This window comes from Periplaneta americana, chromosome 8 (genome assembly GCF_040183065.1).
Source record: "Periplaneta americana isolate PAMFEO1 chromosome 8, P.americana_PAMFEO1_priV1, whole genome shotgun sequence".
In the NCBI taxonomy this organism is placed as follows: Eukaryota; Metazoa; Arthropoda; class Insecta; order Blattodea; family Blattidae; genus Periplaneta; species Periplaneta americana.
The window spans coordinates 133,050,500-133,068,296 of NC_091124.1; the positions used below are offsets into that span (position 1 = coordinate 133,050,500).

At 35.9% G+C, this 17,797-nt stretch overlaps 1 protein-coding gene across 3 annotated transcripts in view; it reads right to left on the reverse strand.

Moving 5' to 3' along the window:
* Window positions 1-17,797, reverse strand: part of LOC138705062 (cell growth regulator with RING finger domain protein 1-like) — a 417,737-nt gene that overhangs the window by 111,166 nt on the left and 288,774 nt on the right. The gene's annotated exons all lie outside the window — the stretch shown is intronic.

The window sequence follows — 17,797 nt, forward strand, 5'->3', positions numbered from 1 at the left end:
AATATATTTTAGCTCGAATGGTTTTCACATTGCGTGTGTGGACAAAATGTGGTGACTCCTGAATATAAAAGGGCTGTCTGTCCCTGGTAAAATTATCTTTTATTGCACATAAGCTGCCATTAGAAGAATACATAAGTAGTCTGTTATTGTTATTAAATCCAAGTGGTATTTTGTACGTAAATTAGTACTATTTCCCTTCTTCACCTACTTAGACACACAGTTACAGGGATTTAATTGTTGCAAACACACACTAACGAAACGTGCGGGGAGACTGGCTTCATTGCAGCGTGAACTGTTGACTCGCAACTTGCTCTCCGTATCAAGCGAAGTTATATAATATGATCGATGTACATCTAACTTGTATTCAAAGTGACCAAACATAGGACTCAATTGATATGTACAGTAGTGGCAAAAAAACCGGATCGATCCTTGTAGCTGATTTCAGAGCCTTGTTCACTCCAGAGCACGATAGACTGGTAACTAAGACTTTCGTGGTTCGAATCCTGCCTGGGAAGGAAACTTTTTTTTTGTTCCTTATTCAAATTTATTCCCAATACTTTTCGATTGCAGCGATATTTTACTACTTAATTAACTTATTATTCCCAGAACATGAATTTTACCAGTTTTATCTACCTCATCGTTTTATCCAGAAATTATTTTTAAGATACAATAACAATTTACTAAAAAAGTATACTCGTAATTTCAAAAATCAAACATGATCGAACCACTAAAAACAAATTGTATTTGAGTTTAAGATTTTTATTTATCGATTACATTAGATCAGTTTTAAACTATCACATACTGAATTCTTCAGGAAAATAATTTAGCTCTATTCACAGAGTATAATAAATTATTAGGCCTATTACTCCAACAGTAACTACAATTTAACTGAATCATTAAATATGGTGTTTGCATGATGTCTACCAGGAAGGAGTATCTTTTTTATTGTTTCACGCAATAAATAATTCCAAATAATGCATTTCAGGTCTGTTTTCTAAACATTCCAAATTAAAATTAATTGAGAATATCGGCGAGAAATTATGGTAGTAGGTAAAATCATTTTAGGAGTATTTAAGACAAAATATTGACGTAATGACAAATTAATGTCGAGGTAGCCATTGAAGACGTATCAAAAGCGACATTGGAGTAAGGATCCCATTTTGTAAATTCCAAAAAGCTGGACATTTGTAAATTTCTTTTCAACTAAAATACGTCTATTCATCCTTTAATTGACTTTCCGGCTGTACTACTTACTGCTAGGAGACAAGGACGCCGCAACTCCTGGGTCTTGCGATTTATATTTTGCAGATCCATGTATTTGAGTCAAAATCTTACGATTTTTTGAAAGGAAGTCAAAAGTCCCCACACTTATAGTCACTGAAATGATGTTTTACTGCAATTACAGCTTAAAACGCCCAGAAACACGCACTTTCGCTTCGGTGGCATAGTACTATTTATTATTATTATTATTATTATTATTATTATTATTATTATTATTATTATTAGTTGGTTATTTAACGATGTTGTATCAACTACTAGGTTATTTAGCGTCGATGAGATTGGTGATAGCGAGATGATATTTGGGCGAGATGAGGCCGAGGATTCGTCATACATTACCTTACGGTTGGGGAAAATCTCGGAAAAAACCCAACCAGGTAATCAGCCCAAGCGGGGATCGAACCTGCGCCCGAGCGCAACTTCAGACCGATAGGCAAGTGTCTTAACCGACAGAGCCACGCCGATGGCTATATATCACTATTACTAAACAAAGAACCCAATAGCACGTATTGATTTGCCTTCCTTCAATCATATAGGCCTACTGCTTTAACAGTTAAGATTTCATATGCTAAGTGCAGATGGTCGTTGTCCGGTGATATGACAGTCACGTGGTCACTCCAATCATTTATAGTTCTATTTAAAAATGAGAATTTACCTACATCCGTTTTCTGTTTCCTACATTTGATTTTAAAATCATGATCGTTCCTACCATAGTACGTTGGCTTTTCTAACCGAGCTGTTATGTCTACCCATGCTTTCTGACCTAGATGTGCTCTATACAATGATGTTATTCTAGTTTTCCTACGTCTGTTTTCCAAAGTTTCCCATTTAAGTTCTTTTATCGTTACGTTTCCATCTTCTTTTTTACCTTTAACAAATTTAGCTGCCCTATACTGGATTCTTTCTAAGGAATTTATCTGATATATTCTATAGATATCCCAACATGTAGTTCCGTATTCCATTAACGGTCGCACTAACGTTAGATATGCTATTTCCCTCGAAATTTTTAAAATTGTTTCCTATGGTTATCATCGGGTTTCATCATCATCATCATCATCATCATCATCATCATCATCATCATCATCATCATCATCATCCGAGACATTACACTTACACATACACTCATCCTAGTACACAACATAGCTCTCCACAGATATACATCATGTACAGCGTGGCCCGCCGAAGTGGTGTACAACTAGAAAATGGGTCACAGTCTTGCCATCTATCTGCAACATGCGGAATCCGAATCACGTAAAGTGAAGTGGATACATACATACATGCATGCATACATACATACATACGTTATACGAACACCTATTTCCATTGTTGTACGTCTATAGGCGTATTAAAATAATTGGCAAATCGGTTCACCTTTTACTTAAACCGAAATATCTCGAGATCTAATGAAGCTACGATAACGTACTTGGGTTTAAAACAATTGGGACGTTACGCTTTATCAATTGAGATATAATTTACTTTATTCAGTCAATTTGGACCAAACGTATGGCGGAATATCTATGTATTTGATCTATGTTTCACAATAACTTTAGTCCAAATTGACTGAATCAAGAAAATTTGGGCTCAATTATTGATAACGCGTAATGCCCTGAGTGCTAAAGATCCATGTACATTATCTAATAAAGCTGAATTAATAGGTTTTTTTTTATGCGCCGTTGTGTAGAAGGCTTTCGAAATCGGTATAACGTACACTATTAAAGAAGGTTATTTAGTGCTAATTTATGAAAGAAAGAAATTGGTTATTTTTTTAATTTTGTGTTTACTGAGAGTCAGTGGCGTGACGTGACTTTTTCGAAATTGTAAGCATTCCTAGTAATAACCTCAACCTCAGCCTCGATTCATGACTCCCCACCAACTGCAACTGTCTTATCCAATCATTTCACAATAATTTTAGTGATGTTCTTTACTCGCGCGTAATACTATACTGTGAATATAATTGTATAGATTAATGTCTGCATTTACATGAAAGTAGACTATAAAGCTGTGATGTGTAGTTTTCACAATCAGCTGACATCGAATCACACGAGTGGAGGAGCAATTATTAATTTAAAACAATAAAATGTACTTTAAACACTGCAACATTAAAATGCACTCATTAAGGGGATTTCATATTAATACTTGTACAAGAGTTCTATTCTCCCAAGTTTTTTTTTTTTTTTTTTTTTTTTTTTTTTTTTTTTTGGAAAACAAATCAATCACTTCATTATGAAAGGTTTATTTTTCAAGGATTAAAGAAATACTTTTTCAGTGAACAACAGTGACAATGCAAATAACCTATTTTCAGCCTGAGAATTGCGCAAATAGATATTACTTTTCTTTAAAGTTCAAAACGATCTTTCACTAGAGGCACTTGTAGCTGGAATTGTAACCGCAAAGCTAACTAGTTTATACACTTCCGGCAGAACGTCACTAAGATCTCCTACATGCAAGTATTGAGCATTTCATGCACACTATCCAGAGAGAATTGGGAGTTCGAATAAATCGCTGAAAGTTCACTCCTCACCCCCGGAAATTTAAAATATTGACCATAATATGCCTTAAGACATTCAAATTCCTGCTCGGGAAACTTTACAGAAAACTTTTCAAACCTTGAAGAGCTCAAGAGTGCAAGAAAATTAATTTGATGTATATCTGAAAATCTTTGATTCAGTTTACTTTTGATGCTGTCAATCACCTTACAGAGTCTCCCCCCCCCCCGGAACATTTTCAGCTCTTTGCCTACAATGTTCTTCAGAGCGATCTTGTTGCGTCACTTCTGACGAAAAAGTGTCATATTCACAATCACTTCTCATTTTATCCCGGTAAGTTTTAAAGTCATTGATTCTTTTCAAGCAATAGCCTACATCTGATACCTTTATTTGCAAAATTTCGAAAATCAAATTAGCTTGAGGAAGAAGAGAACCAAATCATTTTAGAATGAAATTGAAATCAAAGTCCTGAAGAGTAGAGAGGAAACCTTTCGTGCCAAAGTAGCTTTCGACGTCTCACTGATCTTTATGTTCAATTACGTGCTTGAAAAACCTGTGAGTTCCTCCTTAAGTTTCACAACTGTACAGACCAATATACACTGCCGAGCAAAAAAAAAAAAAAAAAAAAAAAAAAAAAAAAAAAAAAAAAAAAAAAAAAAAACGCAACACTTGAATAAATTTGAAATATCAAACTATAATACAAATTATAACATTACTGTGTGCTTCTACGGACCTGTTTGTCTTAAGCAAGTGTTAATTCATGTTTTGGAATGGGAAAGTATACACATTGGGTGGTTTATGACACCCTTTTTGCCACTTCCAGTCCCTTACTCTATATTTATTGCTGTGACATTAAAATTTACAACCCTAAACACAAGCAGCCAAAACAAAGCTACAACACTATTGTTTTCTTTTTATGCTTATAATGGAATTCTGTGATAATGAACTCAGTTTTAAACAATATTTACGAGAGTTGAGATGCCGTTAAGCCCCGAGAACGCCACTAGAGAAGTCGCGTTGGTAGAGGATGACCACAGCTTACGTTATGTGACTCAGGAGTTGCATACATGGCTCCGTAGCTCTTGAAGAGTATCTGAAGCATGGTGACGGACATTCCTTTCTAAAATATCCCACAGATGATCAATTGGGTTAAGATCCGGACTACGTGATGGCCATTGCATGAGTTGTATCCCTACTTCATTGAGGTACTGGAGGAAAAATCGCGCCACAAGAGGACGTGTACAGTCTTCCAAGAGCACGAAATTGTCACCAATAAATGATGCAAAAGAAAGAACATGTTCCCCAAGGATTTCTTTCATGTAGCGATGGGCAGTAACAAACTCACCCTTCACAAAGACAAGGTTCATTCGTAGAGTAAAACTGATGCCTGCCTACACAATCACTGAACGGCTATGAAATGCTGTCTTTGATGAAAATTTGCATGAAGAATACATTTCTCCAGTCCTCTTCAACACTTTTTCTCTTCCATCTGGGGATCTGAGGCAGAATTGGGTCTCATCGGAGAACAAAACTGTTCTCTACTGTTCCTCAACCCATGCCTGATCGTCCTTTGCAAACTGTAAGCAAGTTTCACGATGTTGTCTTGTAAGTTCTGAGCCAGGAGCAGTTCTTCTGGAGATCAGGCCAGCATCATGTAACTTCCTCCTCACACTCCACTCACTGACATTCACACCTCGCACTTTTTACAGTCGATTTCTGGCTTAGACCACAGTGGTGCGACGGTTACGCAGCACTTGAAGGCGCAAGAACTGGTCATCTATTGCAAGAAGTTAATCTTTTCTTACCATATCCCGGTCTTCGAGAATATGAACAAAGTTCCCTGTACCTTTGCACTGTACGTGAAACCGTCGACGAAGTTGTATGCAACACCTGATCCACATAACGTAAGATGCTGCCATCCTCTACCAACGCCACTGCTCTAGCAGCTTTCATGGGTTTTAACGGCATCTTAACTCTCTTAAACGTTGTTTAAAACTCAGTTCAATATCACAGAATTCCATTATAAGCAAAAAAAGGAAAACAAAAATGTTGTAAATTTGTTTTAGCTGCTTGTGTTTAGGATTGTAAATTTTAATGTCACAGCAATAAATACAGACTAAGGGACAGGAAGTGGCAAAGATGGTGTCACAAATCACCCAATGGGTAAACGTTTCTTCTAAAAACATGAATTAACACTTGCCTAACACAAAGAGGTCCATAGAAGCACACAGTAATGCTATAATTTGTATTATGGTTTGATATTTCAAATTTATTCAAGTGTTGCGTTTTTTTTTTTTTTTGCTCGGCAGTGTACTATTGTAGTTCCACCTTCTAGATGCTACAGATAAACATTTTGTTTCTTCTTTTTTTAATTTCTTGATCCAGAGCATAACTTGTTTGCTTTATTTGAAGAAGTAAAAGCAGAGTCCTGATAATGTTATGAAGAATATTTTACACTGTTTTATGTGATCAACATTGTTTTTCAAGACCAAATTCATTCTATGGGCAAAACAGTGTACAAATAATACGTGAGAGTACATTGCCTTTACTTGTGCTTGTAAACCATGAAGTTCTTCGGACATTGTAGCAGCTCAATCATAGGTTTGAGCTCTTAATTTTTCTTTACACTTGTACTCTTTTAAGGTCTAAAGCAGTTGCTGTTCGGTCACCACTAAGGTCATTATATCCTATAAATCTCTCCTGAACTTCAGCTTGTTTGTTAACATAGCATAATAATGTTGAAAGTTGACATTAATTTGTAATATCAATAGTTTCGTCCATTATAATTGCCACAAATTAAGCATCCAGTATTTCTTCTTCTTCTTCTTCTTATTCTTATTCTTTTTTTTTTACTTCCAAACTCATAACTTCTGAAACACACCGCATTAAATCGTTCTGAATATCACTGGCTAGATCCGTGAAAACTGTTGCACTTTGAAGATAGACGCCATATTCCTTATCAGTTCTTCTCAACAATTTCACCAGTTCAACATAATTACCTTCATTAACAGATTCGGCAGTTTCGTTATAACCACGGAACGAAAGCTCATTTTCTACTCCCTCCCAAAAAAACACGTCACGTCAATAAGACGACTCATAGCTTATCTATTGTCTTACAAATTCATTATGTTTATCTTTGTTTATTTAAAATTGTTCACTCAAACCAATTTGTATTCTTGTTTTGCCAAATTGCTTTAAAGCAATATGGGAAACTATGTGGGTATTAGACAATTCATTTCGCTTCCGAAGGATGTGAGGATTATTTAAGTCAGTAACTCCTGTTTTTGCCCAAACGATGTTCTCTGTAGAGAAAAGCAGATATTGCCTGCAAAATAATTTGTAAAGTTTCACACAACCGCAAAGTCAGGGAATCGCGTCATAATTTTCTTTCTTTAAGTAACGTTTGCAATGCTTTGGCACAGAAACAAGAACGAGAATTAATCAAATTGGTCGTCCCTTTGTCATTAGGTTCAGTTTATAAGTGTAATTCCTAGCAGTGAACGATTTCACAAACGGTAAGTCTTAAATCACACAATTGTAGACATTGCCGGTTGATAACGACGTGCCCCCCAAGTGAAGCCATCGCTGGTTTGAGACTGGTATTTTCCCGGAAACCTTAAATATAGCTAAAACAGTCCCCGTATACAGAAAGAGTGATCCATCCGAAGCTGGTAATTATAGGCTCATATCTATTGTCCCTATGTTTTTCAAAGGTATTGAGTCCATAATGAATATGTAATTAATGCACTACATGGAAATAAATTCATTGTTATCTTCATCACAATTTGGATTTAGGAATGGATCTTATGCTGTTGAAACGCTGGTACCGTATCTTATATTATTAATGATTTTGAAAACATAATATTACTATGGTCACATTATGTACAGTTGTAAAAAAAAAAAAAAAAAAAAAGTGGCCGCACTCGTGAACAGCGAATATTTTCAAAGTCCACTTCGGGTCACGGCGATGTTACTCGATGCATGTGCTTGTACAAGTAGTTCCGGAACTATGAAAGTGTTCCATATCTGCGCCTCGTAGACCAGCAGTAGAGTGCTTGTTTAATGATTCAAAGATTGTAGGTTCGGGCGTTCTTCAAGTTTTCATTTTATTTTTTAATCGTTCTTTAGCGATGCAAATGATATTCAAATTATCATTTATATTCAGTTATCGTTCTTTATGGATATCACGTTATTTATATTTTGTTATCGTTCTTTAGAGATATGAATAAAATTCAAGTCATCATTTGTATTCTGTTATCGTTTTATAACGATATGAATAATAATAATAATAATAATAATAATAATAATTTTTATTATTATTGTATCTCCAATGGGGGTTAGCCCTATTTTACATATGTATGTTAGGGCTATAGTTTTATACACAAAAAAGATAAGCATAAAGAGAAATGGAAAAGAAAATTAAATTAGCTTACGCGATGTAAACAAAACATAAACAATCCGTAAATTGGGCATTGCGATTGCAAAACAAATGTCAGGTATCAATTTGAAACATACAAAAACATTAACAACACACATACGTAACACTTCTATAACACAAATATGCAGCTTTCCGTACCATACATCATAAATTAATAAACAATAGTCACACAAACACAATCAAACTATAATTACCACATTAAGACATCAAGCATCCCATAACTGACTCACATACATAACAAATCATGCATTCGTTACAACACATACTGTACACTTCAACATAGTAACCACACTTTTAAAAGTTATAAATTTGGCTCCAAGAAGAATAAATAGGACACTGTTACTAATTACTATTCTTCTACAATTTCTTAAATACGTCTGTAATAAATCTGTGAAATTCCGATATGAATAATATTCACGTTTTTTATATTATGTTATCGTTCTTTAGCGATATAAATAATATTCACGTTATTATTTATATTCTGTTTCCTTCATTAGCATTATAAAATAATATTCAAGTTATTTATATTGTTATTGTTCCTTCGCAATATAAATAATCTGTATTTTATTTAAGTAATTATTATAACACAAATAACCATTTTCTTTGTAAAATAGGTTATTTTATTTAGATAATTTAATACGTATTATATAATATCTTATGTTAATTAAACAAATCGATATTTATCATTTATATTCTGTTATCGTTCTTTAGTGATACTGTATAAATAATATTCAATTTATTTATAATGTAATCGTTCTTAAGCGATATAAATAACATAAATTTAATATTAGGTTTGGAAAAATCCAGTTGCATAATACTGGTATTAGTTTTTCTTTTTGTATTATTACATTATACTATCTTGAACCACAATAAAATGAAAAGGAGTAACGAGGAATTGAACCTGACACGTTGACATCTAAATTCCGACGTTCGTCCGCTGAGCTACGAGGCCAAAAGTGTGGAAACATTTTCGGAAAATTGGCCCAATCACACTCTAAGATTTTCTGATGATTCGTAGAAGCTAGTCCAGGATGCGGGGGGCAAAGGCTAATTGGGATTTCCCGTTCTCTGATCGGGTCAAACATCCTGATAGAACTAATATTTAACCCTTGCCGTGACTTTCGGTGAAGTCCGGAGGGTCTTAGTCAAATCCACTCTCCTCATCGCCACGCTTGGGCCCCCTGGAATCTAATAAGATGCGAAAGAGATAGTGGTGTGCGGAAAGCAACGGGATGTTACCGCATTTAGGCCTATCCTTCCCAAGAAAAACTGAAACATGAACAAAGGAAGTTTTTAATAGAAGAAGAAGGATCTTCTGCGGACCTCTGGAAAAAGAACTAAGGAAGAGACTAGCGAAGTGCTTTGTGTGGAGTGTGGCATTGAATGGGGAAGGAACATGGACATTACGACGAAATGAAAAGAAACGAACTGAAGCATTTGAAATGTGGATGTGGAGAAGAACGGTGCGTGTGAAGTGGACAGACAGAATAAGAAATAAAATTGTGTTTGAAAAAGTGGGTGAAGAAAGAATGATGCTGAAACTGATTAGAAAGAGAAAAAAGGAATTAGTCGGGTCTGTGGTTGAAAAGAATAATACACGACATTAGGATATGTGGATCATATGCGGAGACTAAGAGGAAGGAAGAAAATAGGAAAGATTGGAGATTGCTGGATTTGCAATGAAAGACCTGCCCATGGGCAGAACACTTATGTATGTATGTTCAGAATGCCTGGAATATCGTGTTAAGAACAGTCGCTATTTGCAAAGACTAGTCGATTCCATGCCCACTCGACTGCAAGATGATCGAGATAAGAGGAAGATCGACTAAATATTGAATTGTGGCTTTTTGTTTTGTTTTTTGAACGCTTAATTGTTTGAATGTTTTAAGGCCGACGCCAGTAAATTTGTTTTGTTTATGTCACTATGCCACAAAAGATACTTTTATTGAGAATAAAATCTTTTTTCTTTCCATTTGCAGCCACAATATCATAAGGATAAAGTCATGGCATAACATATTAATGAACCTGATGTTAATTACTAAAATAATCGTAAAAGAGAAAGGAGACATTATGTATAGTTTGTCTCTCTCAAAAACAGAACAAAAAAGAACATAAAAAGCACGAGGTTGTAGTCGAACGCAGGACCTCACGAATAAGAGGCCGGAACGCTACCATTACGCTATCGAATAACACGCAGAATACATCAAGTATAACTGTAGATATCAGGCAACGTGGTCCAACAACATGTAACATCGCCTGTCTCCGAATTGTAGCGAAGATAGCCGAAGGGAACTTTGTTTCAGGAGAGCGGCCACTTTTTCTTTTGACAACTGTACATCCCAAAGGCATTTGATTGTGTATCCCGTACGGTATTGGTTTCCAAGCTCGAATATTATGGTATAGATGGAGCTGAATTGGAATTATTTAAATCTTTTCTACAGAGAAGGTTTCAAAAAGTTTGCTACAATGGCATTTTATCTTTAATCGAATGTGGGGTACCGCAAGGCTCTGTCTTGGGGCCCTTATTGTTTCTAATAGCGATAAATGATTTCCCCTATAATATATCCAATGAATGTGCTTTTTCGCTGATGATACATCTTTATATTGTTCTAACAATGATTTGTTTTTGCTCACCCATTCTATGACTGAATCTTAAATAATACCATGTCTTGGTTCCAGGCGAATGGATTTAGTCTCAATGTTAATAAAACACAGAAAATATTTTTTTCTTTAAAAGAAAGCATGAATGTTCAATTTCGGACTCATGTTAAATTGCCTGGTTTGACTTTTGATAATAAATGGAATTGGGATCGTGATATAGGTTTACTTTGTATTAAATTATAGAGTCATTTTTCTGTTAAGAAAATTGAAAACTTTGGTATCAAATCTTATCTCAGAATATCATATTATGCATTTTTAATACATCATTGCTCTATGGGATTCGTATTTGGAGTAATAGCTCTGGTATATCAAAATTACTTATTTTGCAAAAAAAAAAAAAAAAAAAAAGCGTATCATTACGGCTGTCCCTTTTAATGCCCATTGCAGACCATTACTTAAACAAGAGAAAATACTGACTGTAGTGAATCTCTATATATTTCAATGTTTACTTAGAGTAAAAAAGGGAAATAAATAACTATACTTGTGGACGAGATGTACATAATTATAATACCAGATCCAGTTCTCTTCTACTTGAACCGGCAGTTAGACTGAATAAATCAAAGTGTTGGCTTGATTCAATGACTCCAAAATTATTCAACAAACTATCTTATGAGGCTCATAGTGTTGCTTTATCTAGATTTCGAAACGTTTTACGGAAATGGCTTTTTGATAATCTCTTTTATAATGTGAGTGAATATTTTGAACAAGCAGGAACCCTTTACTTCTAACTTTTAATTTCAATTTGATTTTTAATCTGTACTTGTGTTTTTGTATATACTATGCCCATAGCATTTGTTTTATGTTTATGGCTGTAATTAAATTAAATTAAATTAAATTAAATTAAATAGCCGAAAAGTTTAAAACAGCACTAGTAAACACTCTCGCAGCACGTACAACGGAACCACGATTTAAATTGCTTACACACTGGATGCAGATGGCTGAACTTGCCCCAAGCCAGGGTTTAAGCTAGAAAATAAATAATTGTCGCAAAATGCGACAAATAAAAAATTATATTTGTGCAAATTACGAAATACTTATGTAATATTATAAATAACTGTACAGAAAGATAAAATTAATTAAGTATGCAGAAACAAAAAGCTATGAAATTTGTTTCTTGGTGATTTATTACTCTCAATCCATCTTACCACACTCTAGATATACTTATGTAAGTAAATCGTTAGACGTAGGTATGTTTAGAATCATTTACTGCTGAATTTACATCATATCAAAATACGTTATTTTATGGGCATTCTAATAACTGAAATTCTTTAGGATAGGCCTTTCAAGATTTATTGTTAGTAGAGTGCTAACTCTTTTTATTAAAAGGCGGTTTCTAATTTCAGTTTTTATAAAATTCATGCAACTAAATTCTCGCTCACAATTCACAGTATGCGAAGGAATTATATAAATCAATTAGAAGAAATTGTTCACATAACTGACATGAATTATACCAACTTTTTGAAATCCATTCCTGAACAACTATTATTCAATATCTTTTTGAACATTGCTCATGCCACTGCTTATACCATCGGCAATACTGTATTTGCGTATTTTCTAATCCGCTAGCTTAAAATTCTTTCAATTTAAAATAAAAATCTAGATTAAATTGAGTTTTACTAGATAAATGCTTAAATGGACGCAACGCCCCTAGTGTGACTGTGTAAACACAGAGAATTCTTTAAAACTAAGTGAGATTTTGTGCAAGTTTGTCATTTTACATACAAGTAAACGAATGTGATAATGCGAAAGGAAAGCTACAAACAAACAAACAGACAGACAGACAAACAGACGAACAAAGATACAAACAAATAGGCCAACAAATAGACAAAAACAAACAAACAAACAAACAAACAAACAAACAAACAAATAAATAAATAAATAAATAGTGAAAGACGATTTTCGACATTTCTGTAGTGATAACTAAGATGTGTATTGGTAGAAAAACGAAAAAGCTAGACAATAGTAGTTTATAGTAGGGAGAGCAAAATTAGATATTATGTGCGAGTGGAAAGTTTAGCGCACGAGGAGCACGAGAATTAAATTGTACGTCCCTTTTCTTTCTGTTGTTTGTGAAGAAGTTATGAGTGAATGTATGACATTTTTAGTTGCTAATGTGTTGGTTGTCATGGAGATAAAGTCATTGTTTAGGTTGCTAAGGACTGTGAAATAAAGACCAGTTTAGATACTAGTTATGGATAAAAAATGTTTAATCAACGGAATGCGACTTTAAAGTATTCAGATAGGCTTATCCTAAATGAGAATGACATTTTTTTAACTAATGGCGAGTACTTAACTGAAGTCATTCACTCATGTTGACCAATTAACGACAGTCGTTGCCCAAGGTGTGTCATAGGGGGCTGGTCTACGATGCACGCGCGATAAGATGATGATAGAAATTTATTGGGATGCCAAAGGGGTACTGGAGCTCCGAAGAAAACCCCTGTGTTACCTAGGTCACGGGCTTGCCCAATACAAGTTATAAATCGGGACATGCCAGGGATCGAACTTGGGTCCACAGCATTATAAATCACTAGACCACCGTGACGGCATGGGAATCATGTTACTTGCAGTAAAATGCGAGAATTGAAACGAAAACAATTATTTTCCTACATACGTATCTATCAATATAAGACCGTTATGGGACAATAAAGAAGGTTATCTTCGTTCTCACTTATTACCGTAATATTGCTTATCGGCTCGCTCTTACAGGCATTTCCTATACGAGGCCTGTCTAAAATGTATCTGACCTTAAATTTTCCCGCGCAAAGTAGTGATTCTAAGGCGGCGCCACTGTGCACGGTGGAAGGAGGAACCGTAATGCGCATGCTTGAATTTTTTCACCGCATTCGCTTGTGCCAGTCACTGGCTGGTGGTCGCCAAGTAAGGTGCTGTTCTAAGTGTTTGTCGGATTTAGTTTTCTCGCAAGATGACTGAACGAATTGAGCAGAGATACTGCATCAAATTTTGTCAAAAGCTTGGTGATTCTCAAAGACAAACAATTCGTAAGATTCAGCAGGTGTTTGGGGAAGATGCGATGGGTGTAACACAAATTAAGGAGTGGTTCAACCGATTCAAAGATGGTCGCACATCAGCGGAGAGTGAGCAGCGTTGTGGCAGGCCCCAAATTGCTCAGAGTGCAGCTGTTGTTGAGAGGGTGCGACATTTGGTGATGGCAGATCGTCGTTTGACCGTGCGGGAGATTGCCGAAGAGGTTGGAGTGAGTAAAGATTCTGCACATGCAAATTTGCGTGATGATTTGAACATGAACCGAGTGGCTGCGAAATTCGTGCCCAAGTTGTTGTCCCCGGAACAAAAAGACCTCCGTCGTGACGTTGCACAGGACCTTCTGGACACCGCCAACACTGATCCTGGGTTTCTGAACACTGTGATAACTGGAGATGGGTCATGGGTGTACGGGTACGACCCAGAAACAAAAAGACAGCCGTCGCAATGGAAGCATCCCGAGTCTCCAAGGCCGAAGAAAGCGCGGCAGGTGCGAAGCAAAATCAAGGTGATGCTGACTATTTTCTTTGATGTCCGTGGAATTGTGCATCACGAATACGCACCGGAAGGACAAACGGTGACAAAGGAGTACTATCACGATGTTCTCCGGCGACTCCGTGATGCAGTCCGGCGCAAAAGACCAGACATGTGGACGGCGAACAACTGGCACTTGCATCACAACAACGCCCCCGCACATTCATCCCAATTGATCCACACTTTCTTGGCCAAACATGGAATTACAACCGTTCGCCAACCTCCCTACTCTCCAGACCTGGCTTCTTGCGACTTCTGGTTGTTTCCAAAATTGAAGACACCACTGAAAGGATCCCGTTTTGAGAGTAGAGAAGAGATAATGCGGAGCGCGACGACGGAGCTGAACACCATTCCAAAAGAAGACTTCCAGAGGTGTTTCCGGCAGTGGAAGGATCGGTGGGCTAAATGTGTGCAAGCACAAGGGGCTTACTTTGAAGGGGATTAGGGTCCCAACCCCGTCAGGTATTTGAAATATTTTTTCTGGCTAAAGGTCGGATACTTTTTAGACAGGCCTCGTACATTAAAACTGCATGGTCTTTCTATATCTCATCTTGATTTGACAACTATTGCTGATGTCTTACCTCAGCCAGATGTGCCAATGAACTCCCCACAAATTAATGAGGATCAATTAGGACAGACGATAGGTCAATCAAATGAAGAACAACGCGCTATAATTACTAAAATTATGGACATGGTACAAAATATGATGGAAGTATCAATAATGCATATTTTATTGATGGCTCAGGTGGCACTCGGAAAACCTTTATATACCAATATTTGATTCACAATTGCACAAATTTGGGGCTAAATGTAATTTCTGTTGCATAGATTGGTATCACAGCATTGTTACTATCTCAAGACCATACTGCACACAGTCGATTCAAATTACCTCTAAACTTACATAGAGGTTCTTTATCAGGTGTAAAAGTTAATAGCAAAGATGCTTCTCATATTCGTTCACCAAAGCTAATGATCTGGTATGAAGCATCTATGGTTAATATGTATGCATTAATGTGTATAAATCGCCTGCTCAGGGACATAACGAATAATGATTTGCCACTTGGCGGCGAAATTATATACCATAGGTATGGTTTTGGGAGGCCATTTCAGGCAGGTATTACCTATAGTACCTTATGGATCGAGAGCAACCGTTGTCCAAAATCCCATATGGTTCTCTCCTTTGTGGTCAATATTCAAAATATTTAAATTTAGTGAAAATATGCGAGCGAAGCCAAAGAAATGTGACTTTGCCAACTTCTTACTACAAATTAGTAATGGCTAATGACCAATACCCCCATGTTAATCACGAAAAACTAGACTTGGCAGATTTACCACCCTCCATATTTTCTGGAAGCGGTATCATTGAAATATAACCTACTGAAATGAAGTAGCCACGGTGAAGGATATCTCATGTTTTTAAATAGGTAATTAAGCACTGGAAGTGAACATTGTAACGAATTCAATGGCATAGTTTTGTACCTTATTCCAAAATCATCGAGGAGTTGCATCAGTGTGATTAACTTAATTACTGAAGATCCGAGCAAACATTATTTTGTAGTTTCCAACTGGATTCCTAGATAGCTTAGATATGAGTAGATTGCCTATTCATATTTTGCAATTGAAAGAAGGTTATATTGTGATGTTATTAAGAAATAATCTTAATGTTTCGCAAGGTCTGTTGAATGGCACTCGACTTACAAATTGCAATATAGGGCCTATGTGATTATTGGCGTAAATGTTAGCCAAAGTATAATGCTTTCTCGTATTGACGTAACGTCATCACTCATCAGCTTCTTCTTTGTCATTTTTGTTCAAAGAAAGACAATTTCCAATATGTTTGGTTTTTTGCATACGATTAATAAAGCTCAAGTCAGATATTACATGAAGTAGGCAATTATTTACCAGAACTTATATTAAGTCATAGACAGCTTTATGTCGCACTATCCCGAGCTAAGTGTTGAAAGTCTTGAAGTTTGAAATAGAACCAAAGGCAAGCATACAACAAATTTCATATGGAAATAAGCTCTATGGGCTTGTGCAAATGAATGCAGCGGAGCAGCGCTGGTTCTCTAGTATTTTATTAAGTTCCCTGCCTACTTTCTGTCCATGAACTCACATCGTTAAATGAATGCAGCATAATGCAACAACAATAAAAGAAAAGACTACAAAAATGACCAGGGATTCAAGTCAGCTCATGAAATCACAAAGCAAAACAAGATATAGAAAAGCAACATCAAAAAGCTGTACAAATAAGGTCCCGGCAGATATCCAGGTGGAACACGGGACAAATATTTCAAAATTGGTATTGCCCGCCAAAATTGGGACGTCTGGACCTCACATTAGAACTACTGTGGTCGTGAAATAGCGTAGGGACTGCACGGCACCTTTTGTACATTTTTTTATGCAGCACAATTGTTAGGTATTTTTGCAAGGTGATTGTGTAATCGTTAACAGTCAGCTGTAGAAAAATGCCATGTAGTGACTTTTTGGGTCTTCACTAGTGAGATGTAGTTCGTAAATCAGCTGTAAATATAAAGATGAAAAATGTAATATAATTTAAGTTTTTAGGATGTCATTGTGTCATGTGGAAGAATTGGATAATAATGTAAATTGGTATTGAAACATTCACAGCATATCTATGAAACCATGCTCTAAAACCATGTAAAACGCCTCACACAGCATATTGGGTACGTCTACCGAGTCAGATGTAGAGGGTGATCAGGGATTTGATCAACATGGCGCAGTGGAAACGAACAGAAATAAACCAAGGTTGAATATTAATTAATGTGTAATAAAACATGATTAAATGAAAAATAAAAACCAGGATAAATATAATCTATACGATAAGATAACAGTAATAATTAAATAATCAATATTAAGAAAAATGGACATGAATGACAAGAAGACACTAACGGCCGATATTCACAGAATTTTCCTGGTACTATATTCAACTGTCAGATACAAATACAATATCAACTATTGGCTCGTAATATAGAACAAATATATAAATATCCCTGTATAGTATTACAACTCTTTGACTATCAAATAGGGAGGAAGAGTGTTCCTATCAATTACTCTGACATATGTCTAAAAAAATACCGCTAGACGAATCTAAAGGTACGGTAGCTCATACTTCTGTTCCTAATCCGGAACATTCTAAATTACCAACTTAGTACTCGGTTCCGATTATCTATCTCCCTTGCTAGCCAACTTCCGAGTGAGTGTAGCTTAAAATTTAGCTATTCACGAAGGTTCTGTTTCCCCCTCTTCTCGTTTACTCATGCACCTGTACTGCTATGAAGTAATGGATAATGAAAGGAATGCCGATAGAAAAGACGGACGCCTGACTGAGCTGGTATACACTGCTCAGTATCTTTAACCATATCTGTATCACCGA